The sequence below is a fragment of the Magnolia sinica genome, chromosome 5, assembly GCF_029962835.1.
Source record: "Magnolia sinica isolate HGM2019 chromosome 5, MsV1, whole genome shotgun sequence".
Lineage (NCBI taxonomy): Eukaryota > Viridiplantae > Streptophyta > Magnoliopsida > Magnoliales > Magnoliaceae > Magnolia > Magnolia sinica.
In genome coordinates, this window is record NC_080577.1 from 101,024,902 (window position 1) to 101,041,337 (window position 16,436).

Here is a 16,436-nt window from a genome sequence, read left to right on the forward strand (position 1 = left end):
TCATACGATGTCGGAAGAGAATTCAACAACATACATGCTTGATCTTCATCTTTGACCACTTCCTCCATGTCTAGCGATTTGCAAATCAATTTATTAAAACTACTAATGTGGGCCTCCACATCTCCACCATCTGTCATTCTAAAGTTGAACAACTATAGCTTCAAGTGTATGTGATTCTCAATGGTCCTTTTAGCATAAAAGTCCTCTAACTTTGCCCACAAACTCGCTGTGGTTTTATCCCTCAAGACATAGGACCTCATCCATGATACACGAACGGATAGAGGATAAGGCGTTTTTATCAAGAGTATTTCAGTCTTCATCACTTATAGATGATGGTCGCTCCTCAAGAGCCTTATCTTCGCCTTGCTTAGTTAATAGGCTAATCATCTTAACCTTCCATAACTCAAAATTATTTTTCCCTGAGTACTTCTCAATATTATACTTAGTGTTTCTTATTGAGACTAATCCTTCAGATTCAAGCATGCACCCCAACATTGTCTCTAATACCACTTGTTCAGGGAACCGTGGAAGCACAAAGAAATGAATCTAGGATAACAATCAAATAGCACCAAGCAAACACAAAGAGAACATAACGATTTGACGTGGAAAACCCTTTCGGGAAAAAACCACAGCACAAAGCAATAGATAATCGCTATGAAAGCAGAAATTACAAAGGGAGAAGGCTTATCCTATTCGAACAACCTCGAATCTTACCCATGCTACACCCCTTTAAAACCCTTAGAATACCTCTCAATCCTGTTTACACCCATATATATAGCTTTGGAAAGAATCCCAAACGAAATCGAAAACAAATCCCACAAATTTGCAGTTTTGCATTAAATCTACGCAGACTCTGTCGATGTCATTGAAGACTCATAGATGACATCGAATAAGCACCTCAACTGTCTAGAGACAAAACATGATTTTTCAAAAATTCTCAATGGATTGAACACTCATCGATGGCATTGAAAAAGTGTCTAGTTTGTCCAGCGACCAACTTAAGAAAATCTAGAAAACATCGATGGGATTGAGAACTGTTCGATATCATCAAAGGTGACATTAAACAGGCTGTCGATGACATCGAGAGACCCTGTATCTGACTCGATTTAAGACATCAAATACAATAGGATTGCTATCACATTTGCTTGAAAAATAAATAGTTAGCCATTCGGAAAAAAAAAAAAAAACACCCAACATTCTTAAACTAAGTTAGCATGTAAATGACATAAACCCATTAAAAGAGACATATACGCAGCATGGCATAAAAATAAATTTAAATAAATGGGCATCAGCTCCGAGACAAGCTCGGATATAAATTAGCATGGCCAAAATTAGGCCCAAAACAAAATTAATCCTCAAAACCACTAATGGGCTCAATGACCAAATGTGATATGAATGAAGTTTATTATTATCATTAAGACAATCCAATATCTAGGGTTAAGACAATTGGTCTATTAGTCATATGCTCAAACCACTAGAGTTCTTAAAGAATTTAGGCTTGATGGGACTACCTCCATATACTTTCCCTAAGGTGCTCATGATGGGTCCACGAGCGTCATTCAGTGGCCCAGCAAGAGTCACCATATAATCTACCCTACGGTCCTATGGGATGTGAATGTGAATACCATTCAAGTTTGATTCACAACCATGGAGAAATCACAACATATGAGCCTACATGGGCTTGAGGTATTCCCAATGGTGCTCACCTATAAAGAAGAGTATTTATCTTTTAAATTTTATTTCTTTCTTTCTTTATACATCCTCTCATCTTTCCAATTCATTAAAACCACCATAGTACATGACCCATCTTCATTGACACCCCTTTCAACAACGATGGGTCCTAGCAAGTTATTCAAACATATGGTTATGGACTTGCATCATGGGATTCATCATAACTGTATCATGATTTCATCTAATCTAATTAGACAAGGATTAATATTGGCTACCACCAACAGAGACCGTGCTAATGATTTTGAGGGAAAGAAAAGAAAAAATGAGCTCAGGCAAAACCTTAGACATTGGCAAATCCTCTTACCATGACGAGCAGCATTCTAAACATATTGTTAATTTGACCATCTATAACAGGAAGAAGAATAAAAATATAGTAGCCTTTTGCACAACATGTGGAGGTAGCTCTAATACCACATATTAAAAGTCGATTTTGAATCGTCACATGCTGTACAATAGGGCTAAAACTACAAGTCGTAAAGCATACCTAAGCCCATCATTAGAAATGATATAAAAGCTCACTGGAAATCGTCAGAACTCCCTCTTTTTCCACATGTGTTGCCGATGAGAGCTGGCATTATATGGGACTGGACGTGTGTAGAATCTGAGACCAGACATTTGTATATAAGTCTGTTTAGGTTGGCAGATGAGTCCTACGCACCACTAGACTCACATGTCGATATCTTTGCCACCACGTCTCTCTATCACAAGAGGGAGAAGAAAATCCTAGCTTATTACATTTATTAATATAAGAAACAATATGGTACTACGAGTTACGCTAAAAAGTTGGTACACCTTACCTCCATAGTCCACCTGAAGCCTCACTAGTTTGATCCAAATCATCCATGTCCATTTTAGTTGCCGGATGGATGGTCCACTATTTGCAATAACTTATCCTCACATGATAGTCCATAAAGTCTTTCTAATGGCAATTCATATTGTTTACTATCCACAATTTATTTATAATGTATGTCTATACAAAACATCTATTCCATAGTTGTCATGAACCTAAAATGCTTTGGAATCATAATCATGTATCAATTATTAGACAACTCTTGCACACTTAGTCATCATGGAACCAACAGACATTTTTTAATGCTAAGTCAAATAGTGTTATCATAAGAATGATAAGAGCAATTCAATAACTAACAGCATCATGATTGAGAAGTCTTGCATCTAGACAAGTAGATTGAGAATCATATATTGAGATTATTCTAACACAGCCTATTTGGATACTGTAAGTGCTATAATGTATAAAGCACATTCTTGTTTGCTAAATTTCGATGAGACAAAACAGCTTATGATGTAGTTCACACAAAGTGAATCAAGATGGAAAGTTCAAGTGGTCAAGATAGAAAGTTCATGACATGACTTCAAGACATGCTTTTTACTAAAGATCAAGACCTTCTTGAAGTTCAAGTCAAGAAGTAGATCAAGACGGAAAGTTCATATTCAAGATAAATTCTACTTCAATTCAAGTAAAAGATCAAGCTCCATCTTCGAGTCTTATTGAAGATTCAACTAGACGATCAAGCTTCGACAAGTTCAAACTACTTCATGTCAGTCTTTTCAGGTATAATTGACCCTAGAAAGACCTTAGGCTTAGGTTCTTTCAAAACATAATCATATATAGGTCTTTATGCTTAATATAGACTAATCTTCGAATAGTCTAGGCTTAGGTTCGACTAGTCTAAGCTATGACTCAATCAGTCTAAGATATTTCAATTATTCTAAGTTCAAAATGCAAAAAAGTGAATTGTTCCATTACTTCCTCAACCAGTCGAGGGTTGCTCGACTCGAAGTCTAGTAACCATATTTTGGCACCCTCGGCCAGTCGAGCAGGGCCCTCGACCAGTCGAAGAACCGTTTTATCCGATCGTGCCCAAAATTTAAAATTTTATTAGATCTTAGATGAGTCGAAGGAGACCTTAGATGAGTCGAAGCAACATCATTTCTAACTATAAATAGAAGCCTCTCTCATTGCGAAATTACTCATCCAAGCTAATAAAAGCCTTCACCAAGAGAGAGAGAAGTCCCCACTATCTTTAAGTTATTGCATGGTATCTTGATATTTTGTTTAAATAGCTTTTTGTTTTAATTCATTGAACTCTTTTCATGAATCTTATTCTTTCAAGAGAGTAATTGATCTTCTTCGAGATCTTGAGGAATTCAAACAAGTAGCCTTTGGTTTGAATTAATTTAAAATCAATTTAGAGCCTAAAACCCTTGTTTATGTGACTGGACATTGAACATTCTACTTCAAGAGAAGCGGTTCTACAGGCTACATCAAGAGATACGTCTTTAATGAGAAGATAAGCACATTTCTATTCTTTATGTTTTGATTTCTTTAAGATAGTCAGAAAATCTCATGTGTTGGTTTTGACTGAGAAAGCCAGAAAATCTCAGTGTGGAGTTTTTGTTTGTGATAGCCCTTTTAAAATGACAACTGTATAAGGTTTTAAGGTAAACCTGTGAAATCCTTGGTTTTAACGAAAGCCAATATCATGTAGGTTATGATTATTAAGAGTGGAGTAGGTATGGCTGTTTGAGAATAATTGGTGTACACACCGAACCACTATAACTCCTGCTGTTGTGGTGAATGTTTAATTTTTGTATCTATGGTGAATGATTGTAATTTTATTTTTACAATAGTGGTGAATGTTTGCAATAAATAGCTTTATTATCTCTTGTTTGTTTTGAAGTCATGATCCTTACAAATGTTCATGAAATAAAGTTGTCCTGCCTAAAACATTATTTTTTGTGAAGGTTGTCTTACAAACTAAGTTTGAATCAATTTTTCAATACTAGTACTATTAAAATTTGTGATTTATTCTGATTTATTTATTATTTCAGTACTTTAAGTTTTTATTTGGCATAGTCCTATTCACCTCCCATCTAAGACAGTTAAGCTCACATTTTTCATATACTACCAAAAGTAACTTTTTTTTACTTATGATAACAAAAATTTTACTTTTTTTAAGTTAGTTTGGTAAGCATCCTTTTAAAAGCAACTTAATACTTTAAAGTTATTTATAACTGCATAAAAAATTATTGTTTTTTAACTTTTTACTTTTCTAATTTCTCTCTGTTACATGCACACATCTCTCCACATAATAGATAGTACATATCAAAGGTGGCCTTGCATGATGGATGGCTTGCATCGAAAATGGGGCTCACACAAGACGTTCCACATCAAAGGTGGGCTCCACATGATGGGTAGTGGGCATTAAAGGTAGGCCCCACATGATGGACAATTAATATTGATGGTGGGTCCACATGATGGGCAGTGGACATGGAAGGTAGGCCCCACATGATGGACAATTAATATTAATGGTGGGTCTACATGATGGGCAATGGACATGGAAGGTACGCCCCACATGATGGACAATTAATATTGATGGTGGGTCCATATGATGGATGACCTACATAATGGATGGTTTACATCAATGGTCGGCCCCTAATGATGAGCAACCCACATCCAACGCGAGCCTTGTACAATGGATGACCCACATTGAAGGTGGGGCCCACACAATAGATGGTCCACATCAAAGGTGGGCTTCATAAGATGGGCAGTGGACATTGAAGGTGGGCCCCACATGATGGATGACCCACATTATGGTGGGCCCTATATAATCATTAACCACATCAATGGTTGACTCTTAATGATGAATGAGCCACATCCAAGGCAAGTCCTGCATATTGACGACCCACATCATAGGTGGGGGCCATGCGAGATGGTCCACATCAAAGGTGGGCTCCACATGATGGGCAGTGAACATTAAATGTGGGCCCTACATGATAAACAATTAATAATCATGGTGGATCCACATGATGGATGACCCACATAAAGGTAGGCTCGATATAATGGGTGGTCCACGTTAAAGGTCAGCCCTTAATAACAAAATGGCCCACATCCAAGGCGAGCCCTTGCATGATGGATGACCACATTGAAGGTAGGGCCCACATGAAGGACAATCCGCATTAAAGGTGGGCTCCATAAGATGGGAAGTGAATAGTGAAGGTGGACCCACATGATGGATGGCCTACATCAAGGTGGGCCCATATAATGCACAATCTACATCAAAGCTTGGCTCCCAAGATGGACAACTTACATTGAAAGTGGGGCCCACACAATGGATAGTACACATCAAAGGTGTGCTCCATATAATGGGTGGTGGATATTAAAGGTGGGCCCCACATGATGGATGACTCATATTAAGGTGGGCCCCACATGAGGACAATTCACATGACCCCTAATGATGAATGACCCACATCCTAGGCAAGCTCTACATAATGGATGACACACTTTGAAGTAAGGCCCTACATGATGGATGGTCCAAATTAAAGTGCACCCCACATGATAGACAACCACATTTAATATCCGGCATAATGGATGACTCACATCCAAGATAAGGCCCTACATGATGGATAACCTATATCAAAGGTGAGCTTCACAAGGTGGATGGTCCACATTGAAGGTAGGCCCCACACAATGGACGGTTCATATTGAAAACAAGGCCAGTGTGGCCCCAACATAATGAAAAGGTTGGCCCCACATGATGGATGGCGGATATTAAGGGTGGGCCAAACAAAATTAAGAGATAAATGCTTATGTAATGTTGGAAACCAAACATACTTTCTACTTTTTTAGCTGGTAAGTATTTTGTTTACCAAACATACTAATATGTTAAATAAGTAGAAACTAAGATAAGCTACTCAAGGTATAAGTAGCTTATGTAAAATAACTTACTATCTAAATTAGCCCAAAACATACTCTAACATGGAGTTTAAAACAAAGTGAGTATAGAATACCCTATACTTTCTCCTACTAATTGAGACATCCCATCTCTTATTTTATTTAATACACAATGTACATCAAATTATTTTCAAACCAGGGACAATGAACAATTCAATTTGTCATAGGGATGTTGTATGAACATATCATGGCATGCTTTAAGGCATCCATCCCTAATGTGAAATGTCAGTTGAGACACAAGATGCATCAAATTCCTTTCAGACCGAAGGTAATGAATAGTTGTTTGAAATTATTTTCCATAAATAATTTTAAAAATCGATAATAAAAAATAAAAAATTACACTAGGCTTAAGCATGTAAATGATACGTTGTCCTTAAAGTTTAATTTGTCCCCTCTTATTGATTTGAAATCATTGATAGGGTTACAAGCGAATTGCTTTTAAGATACAACAAGCCTTCATAAGGTCATGCATGCAACAATCACAAAGGGACTTCCACAGGAACTCTGCGAAGTGCAACCACTACAGCCACACTGCGTCACTGTAATGCCCTCGCCCATGCCCAAGCTCAAGCTTGTGTGTGTTCCAATGTGTAGCAACCTAAGCATCCCTCTCTACATTTCTCTAAGTAAGAATACTCTACACACAAGACTTTATAAACTAAAAGTTTTCTCCCACTCTTTCTGACGTGGAACTTAATAAAATCCCATTTTCTTTTAGTTTTTTCAAAACATTTTGGAAGCAAAATGAAATTTTAAAAAATTTAAAAATATTTTCTTTTTATTTTTCAAGACAAAATCTCAACAATACCTAACTTGGTTTTAAAGTAAATAGAGAAAATCCTACCAGAGATAAAAGACAACTCTTATGCATGAAAAAAGATATCTTTACGATTTTTATTTATTTTTTATTTTTTTTAACGATTAGCTTGTTAGTACACACCCATGTCAATACACACACTCCATGTTAGCCACCCCCACTAGGGATCGATACCAAGACCTCAAGTGTTGAAACGAGGTATCTTTACGATTTGAATCCTTTCTTAGTGTTAATACTTTAAAGTTTTGTCGAAATCCCTAGTAGCTACAACTTTGAACCAACCATTTCTTAATGATAGAATTTAAAGCACCACACACATAATAGCATCTGTGTTATATGAGTTCCCTTATATTACATACTTAGAACAATTAATAGCCATGTGCTTATCCTGTTTCATGAACCATCCCGACAGAAACTCTAATTCTCATGAGAGGTGACACCACCTCTGCGTTTACATGTGTGAAATCCTTTAAGTGTTTTTGTTGTTATTTAAAACACTTGTCCTTTAAACTGAATTTCATTAAGTGTTCCAAGACTTGGTCATCTATTTATAATAGCCACTATTATTTATCTTGAATGAGGTTATATTGGATTTTATTATTGAAGTTTTCCACGTATCAATAACTTGTTTTTACCATTGAACCCGAATTTAGAGATTTTCTAATTTTGGATTAGGTTTTCATCACTAATGAAACTTTGATTAAAGAGTTTCAATCCCATCTCTATATATGTTATCTTTACTACTTCTCATGTTAGAGGTTTAGTAAAATGATCAATCAAGTTATTACTTAACTTTATATGTAAGATCATAATGACTCCATCTTAAATTAATTGCCTCACATAATTATGTATCAGACTTATGTGACTAGATTTCCCATTATATATACCATTGTAGGCTCTCGCTAGAATAGCTTCATTGTCACAATGAAGTGAGACAGACGATATAGGCTTTGCACATAATAAGGTATCTAACAGAAGATCCCTTAGCCACTCAGTCTGTTTACCGGTTGCATCCAATATTATAAACTCATATTCTATCATCGAGTGTGTTATGCATGTTTGTTACTTAAATTTCAAAGAGATAAATGCACCTTCTAATGTAAATATCCACCCTATTATGGACTTGTTATTCCCTGCACTCGATATCCAACTCGCATCGATATATCCTTCCAATAAGGCCAGAAACTCTGAGTAGAATAGTGATAGTTCTTTGGTTTCCTCTACGTAACATAGATTCCTTCTAATAGGCTTTTCAATGTTCTACACTAGGATTACTAGCAAACCCACTTAGTTTATTCATAGCATATGTTATATTCGGTCTTATGCATTGCATAACATACATAAGACTGCCTATAACACTAGCATACTCTAGTTGTGCAACTACTTTTACATCGTATTCTTTTAAATTGATACTTGGATCAAATGGAGTTTTACATCTTTGATTTTCACGTGGTTAAACTTGTTTAATATCCTTGTAATGTAATGAGATTGACACAACATATAATCCCCACTATATTTTTTAATTTTGATACCTAGTATGGTATCTACTTTCTAAGATCATTCATTTTTAAAATGAAGGATAGAAACATCTTTATTTCAATTACACCTTCTATTTTATTGCTGATAATTAATATGTTATGATCTACATATAGACATATTATCACAATATAATCATTACAGACCTTAGAGTATATGCATTTATCAACTATATTATGTATGAAACAATGAGATAACACTTTTGAATTAAAATTTTCATGTCACTGTTAGGGTACTTGTTTTAATCCATACAGAGATTTAACGAGTTTACTTTATTCTTATTTCTTAACAGAACAAATCCTTCCAATTGCTTCATATATACCTCTTCATCAATGTCACTATTCAGGAATATTATCTTCACATTTATTTGATGGATACGAATATGATGTCTCGATGCTAAAGTGAATAAGATCATAATCGATGTTTTTCTAATCACTAGTGAATATATGTCAAAATAATTAATTCAGTCTTTTTGACGGAATCCCTTGGCTACTAACTTAACCTTAAAGGTTTGAATTGTACCATCAATGTGATATTTCTTCTTTAATACCTACTCACACTTTATAGGTTCAAAACTCAGAGGTAGGTCTACTAATTTCCATGTTTAATTTGACACAATAGAGTTCATCTGTAACACCTCGAATTTTTGAGGACTGAGTGATACTCGGTTCCCGAATTTCTCAGGTGCCACTTATGCTTTGTGGAAGCGAAATTTTACAATTCATTTCACCTGGCATTTGAGCAGTTCATGGAATTAAAATATACTATGCGATGTACCCTAGAATAAACATAAATTTTAATGCAAGTAAATCAGTTGACAAGTGAAATATGTCTATGTAAAGTACATGACTACAACTGAGGAAAGTTTATAGTTCTAAAAAAAATACAAATGTGTAAAAATATACAAAAATAACCCTACCCTATGGCCTCATCGCTAGCCCTAGGGCAACTACAGTGGCCCACCCAGGAGCTGGCAATAAGAGAGCTCCTCCTCCGAGTCTATGGATGTCTCGTCTAGCACATCGGATTCTTAGTACCTACATCTATGAAAGTGTCTGGTTGGTGTTTTAAAACATCGTCCCAGAGTGGGAGAGAGTAATCAACTTAGTGGGTTCCATTAGTAATAAGTTACACATGTTATCAATTCCATAGATGCAATTAATGAAAAACATCGACACACACAATTCCTAACTACTCTTATTAATGCATATGTATGTTAGTCGTCATCCTAACTAATGCAATGATATGAATATTCATGTTAGTCGAGTATTTAATTAAGTCCATTCATTTAGCAAGATTAGGGAAGCTGAAACACCTATATTTAATCAATGGTCTTATCAGATCACTTAGTCCAAGGCGGATATAACGGCTCTGAGCCTGTGATCCATGATCGAAATTTATGTATCATCCATCTGTCTCACAAATTTATAATTCCAAAAGTAACGCATGATACTTAAAGGTTTGAGGATCAACTCTATATGGGTCATCACCCAGACACCAAGTATGACCACTCAGTTCCGAGGTACAAGCTTGTCACATAAGCAAATTACCATTGGGAAGGGCTCGTTACCCAATTCTACTCATGCCCAGGTCATTCGAACGATACTCCAACACGGAACCATCGGCCAGGTAATTTGACGGGGACCATTCAAACAAGGACTTATCATCTCATGTGCTCGCTAGTTACTAAGGGGAGACTCGTCACCCCAGCGTAAGCTGACAACTCAGACACAGTGTCTTATTCCACCATACCCGACTCCCGAGACTTGGTTGCTCACTGGTTACTACGGGGAGGCTCGTCACCCCAGCGTAGACCGACAACTCGGTACGGTGTCTTATTCCACCATACCTGGCTCACGAGTCTTAATAGTATCGAATCACTAACGGTTATCTGTAAACCTCTTAAAGGTATGGGGTGCCTTAGATTCAGGCAAGTGTGACTATACATAGTTAACACACATGGTTGGTCAGTTAGTGCACCAATTCGTCTGATTCAGACGAATTACGAGACATCTGGCATTGGGTGCGAACAACCCATGTAGCCCAACTACTACCGAGTACCCGTGTTCGACCTAAATTCGTCAGATTGGTCGCTAGGTGGCCCAACTGGTGGGGCTGCCCATACAGACCTTGAAGTTTCGCTGACCAACCCAGGAAAGGGATTTAAATTTACCTAACCACATAAAGAGGATCACAAATTACTTTTAAATGTAGAAGTTCAGGCATGCATGTATATATGGTTCAATTACTTAATATCATAAGAAAGTCATGAACTATTTCTAAAAGCAAAAATTTCAGGCATGAATGTAAATAAGTTCTAAATTGTTTATCATCATAAGAAGATCATGTATTACTCCTAAATTCAGAAAATTCAAGCATGCATGCAAACAATCCACAAGTATTTGACTCAATTTAATTGCATAGGAGACATGCGGTACAATTTTCCCAAATTACTTCAGACTTGGGGATGATCCATATTAAGTTTCACATAATGAGAAGGGAAATAAGGAAAAAAAAGGGGGGGAAACATTATAATGACTTAGTCTAATTTGACATGAAATTAAGCATATCTTCCTCTAAACATATTTATGCATTTTTATATCGACCTATCTACTAACTAATTCCTCATAAATTAACATGCAATACAAGTTTCGCACATACAATCATTAATTCTAGCCTAGGTTCAATAAATGGTCATCTAATGATAATGGTCCACACCTAGAATGGTTTAAAAGCTTGCAGAGTCACTCCCAAGGTGTTGGTCCTGCGAATTGTAATGTTGGAGCCCTTTCGGTTGCTGGTGGGGTGCTCCCACGGCGGTGGGGTTGCAAGCTCCGGCGCGGGACTGGGGTAGGGGGGAAATTTCTCAACTTTCAGCCTCCTTGAGCTCTTCCTCAGCCTCCACTCCTTCTCTACTCTCTCCTCTCTCTCTTCCCACTTGCAAGAAATTCGTATGGAAGTGTGAGAGAGAGATTTAAGGGCTTATATAGATTGGAAATTAGTTCAGTTGGCCCTAGGGAGACTTGTTCTAATGTATATACCCCTAATAAGTAGATTTTTGGTCTCTAGGGTTATCACAGTGGCCCCCTATCCCATCTACGTCATGGAGCAGGTGCCCTATGGATAGATGAAGGGTTGATCCAAGTTTGGTGGCAAATGGATGAGTCGATTGGCCAAGGGGGCCTAATTTGTGATCAACGATCACCGATGTTCTATCAGGGCCCCAGCTGTACGAATATGAGCAGGGAAATATCCCTGACTCATGGCGCAAGTTTGATTGCAATTTAACGGCTGGAAAGCCACAACTTCGCGAAAGAGTGAAAAGTCTCACTTAAGTTTTCAAATTTTAGCCTAAGGAATTCGCGCGTTTCAAGAACTTGGCTTCTAGCCCAAGTTGAGTAGTTATGGGTACTTTCTTGGTTCACCACTCGCAATAGACATCAAGCCCAGTGAAACAAACATTATTCTATAATTTTGGAACTAGTGGGCCACTAACGAGTAGTATAGAGCTTGTTCAAATAATCAGGGCATCTTTTAAATGAATTGGGTAGGGAGATTTCTTAGGCGCAGTTGTTAGGGTCTGAATTAACTAAGTTCACAGTATAGCCTATTCGAAATTAGCGAAAATGGTGATTCGGTCATAAGTACCTTAAGTCGTTGGTTCTTAGGCTAAATGTGTAAATAAGTTGACTTGGTCCGTTAGTTAAGATCCGGACCATAGCTATCACGCTCCAAACTCAGAAACCGGGCTCACAAAATTCCCAATCGCCGAATCCGGTGCTGGCAGCCTCCGTAGTACCCCATTCTCTACTCCTAGCATATATACACCAGATTCCGATCCTGGGATCCTACAAGGAGGATTTTCCAATGTACATTTATCTCGTAATGAGCATAACCACAAAATTACCCAAATCACAAAGGCAACATCATCATCACATATCCACTAATATAATCGTTTGAGTATAATACTGAAAGGAAAATACATATATAAGATAAATCAAAGCTCCAGAAGACCGTTGCACGCTCCAGGCTCAATGCTGTTGCAACCTAACATCACCTGCACGCATCTATCGTGCATAAGCTTATAGAAAGCTTAGAGGGTGGTGTAAGTGTATGCACAAGGTAAGTGCCAAGTATTCAATACAATGCCATCATCATACAATATCGAAAATACTGGTAATCCGGAAATCGTACAATATCGTAATAAACAGAGATACTGACAAGATCATGAATCATACGATAACAGAGTAAGCGAAAGTACGGATAAGTCCATGACTCAATCAATATCAGAATACGTAATATAGAACGGCTATGCAAATGGGGAGTCATAAAGAGTCAAATATCAAATGTCGAGGATGCGTTGCAATATGCAATTCCTGATGAGTTCACGAATAGCATCAACTGTACCTAGACCACATAAACGTAGAAACATGGCAATCCAAAATGTCATATGCCACAGATGTAATGCAATATGCGGTGCAAAGGGAATGACCATGCTGGAGTGTGAAGTCGGGATGATAGTATGTAGTATCGCAGGCTACGGGGTCTATCACAAAGGACTTCTATCCAAACCAGTCCCATACCTAAATTTAGATAGCCAGACCCAATGTGGTGGACTCCTAATCTCAGGTTAGTCGCGCGCCCAACCGAAATTCTGGCCACGCGAAGGTACACAACAATTAGTTGCGCACCACCAGCCCGAGTGGATAGTGAATGAAATGAATGTATGAGTATGCAACTCCTACTTAATAAGTCCACAAATCAGTACGGTTCCTCTCTGGGATCATCACTGGGGTTTAGTACACTCCAAATGGCACTGCCGCTCTCCTAGCCGCACAGTCCAAGTGAGCGTAAGAAACCCCACTATCCGCCTGGCCAGATGATGCGTATGGGCATGTATCATGATGCTATGCTTTCACATACTCATAACCGGTATCAACAACCGGCATCAACAATCGACCTCGACAATGTGGACATTTAACCAACATTGCCCCAAGGAATGGCCTACATAGAGCCAAACATATAATAGGCCCACGACCTCACACAAAGACCTGATATACAACACAGTGGGCCTTACTCAAGGGACACATATACACAACAGGCGGGCCCTGCTCATGGGCCTCAAATACATGACATGTGGGCCCTACACATGGATCTCGAATACATCGAATGGGCCATGAATACATTACAATAGGCCTTTCTCATGGGCCTAACATACATCATAATGGGCTCCATAGCTTGGTCCTCAAATGCATCACAATGGGCCTCATCGCATAGGCCTCATATACATCATACTAGGCCTGAATGCACATCACAACGGTTCTCAAATACGGGCCGCATATACAAACGCATTGGGCCTCAACAATCGGCCTCGATATTCAACCTCAATACTCGGAATCGACACTCGGGATCGGCCTCGATAATCAGTACCGATAATCAACATATATAAATAAGGCGGGGTCCATAGATGGACAACTAATCAACAATAATGTAAAGATCGGCTCTCGGTCGTGGTTATGTCAATCCGATAGCACGGAGCCATCTGTCAATGGTGAATGGGGCCCACTTATTTGGGTTAACCCACGAAGAGAATGGGCCTAACAAGGCCTAAGGTAAGGTTACAATGAGGACATCTAACCGTCATTGCCCATTAATGTGGATATTCAACCAACATTGCTCCCAAGCAGTGGCCCATGTAGAGTCAAACATAAGGTGGGCCCAAATATCCAACAGGTGACCTCAAATAGTCATCACAGGTGGGCCTTACACATGCAGCACGTGGGCCTACACATCATGGTGGATCGATACATTAGGCCGCACCATTAGCCTAATATGCACATCACGGTGGGTCGCACCATTGGGCCGCATCAATGGGCGTCAATCCAACAAGTGGGCCGCATCAATGAGCCGCACTAATGGGCCTTATACACATCAAGTCGGGCCTTGATAATTGGACTGAAAACATGTCATAATGGGACACGACATACGGGCCGAAAATACGTCGCAATGGGCCTCGATAATTGGGTTGGAAACATGTCATAATGAGACACGACATAAGGGCCGGAAATACGTCGCAATGGGCCTCGACCCATGGGCTGAAAATACATCTCTGTGGGCCTTACCAAATGGGCCATAAACACATCCTAATGGACCTCAACCATAGGCCTCTAACATATCATAACGGGCCTTGCATCAATGAGCCGCACTAATGGGGCTCATGCACATCAAGTGGGTTGCATCAATGAGCCGCACAAATGTACAATAGGTAGGCCCTACACATGCAGCAAATGGGCCCCACCAGATGGTTAGTGTGGATATAGAATGCATACATCTAGTGGGTCACACATCCCACAGACAATGTGAGTAAAACATACATCGAGGCTGGCCCTATTTAACCTGGATGGTTAGGGTGGAACATATGAGGTGGGCTCTGCTCACGGGTTCTAAATACATTACAATGGGCCTTATACATAGCACAATGGGCCTTGCCCATAGGCCTAATACGTATCATAATGGGCCTTGCCCATGGGCCTCAGATTCAAGCAGGTGGGCCCCATCATATGGGCCTCAAATATACATTACCGGTGGGCCTAAAATATAAATTACAGGTGGGCCTCCAATCGGCTGAAAATATATCACAATGGGTCTTATCAAATGGTCACAACTACATAACAAGTGGGCCCTACACATGACCCTCAAAATATCAAGTCAATAGATCATCTGTACCGTACCACAACGAAATTGCACGGTGTGGCCCACCGTGATGTATTTTGAGATCCAACCTATTCATAAATTAACGTATGGATAGATGAAGTGAAAACAAATATCAACTTAATTGGAAACTACTGTGGCCCTTAGGAATTTTGAACGGTGGATGACGTTGTCCACTATTTAAATGGTGGAGTCCACTTGAACTTTGGGATCTGACTCACTCATTTTCCCATGCCATAAAATGATCTCACAGGTGGTTGGACGGTATGGATACAGCGTGTGCATTATGGTGGGCCCCACCGTCCAAACAGTGGACGGTGTAGAAATACATACATCAATGTGGGGCCTGCGGCCTACTGCCGTCAAGAGGAGCAACAATATAGCTGATGTTCATGCAGCTTGCTGCACTTAAAAAGGCAGAGGTGGGTCCAACGTAGGGCCCACCATCACGTATATATTATATAATACAATATATAATATATATAATATAATATAACACACACACACACATATATATACATCAACGTGTATTCCACACGTGGGGTGGGTTAAAACCCACATATCATGGTGCGCTCCGCACCAGCATATGGATGGTCTGAAGCAATTCAATGTGGGTTTTAACGGTATTACCGCTATTTCCTATGGTATGGCCTGCTTGATTGTCAGATCGGTCTCAAATTTCGGCTCAACGCCTAAAATAGGCTAAGGAATGGGATGGACGGTGTAGATTAGTTCTATACATCAAGGTGGGGCCTGTATGAGTGACCCACCCTAAACTTTAAAAAAAAAAATTGTTAGCTGTTAGTACACGCCCATGCCAGTACACACACTTCACGTTAGCCACCCTCACGTCCAGCGTCCCTGGACGCTGGACAGCATGGATAAACA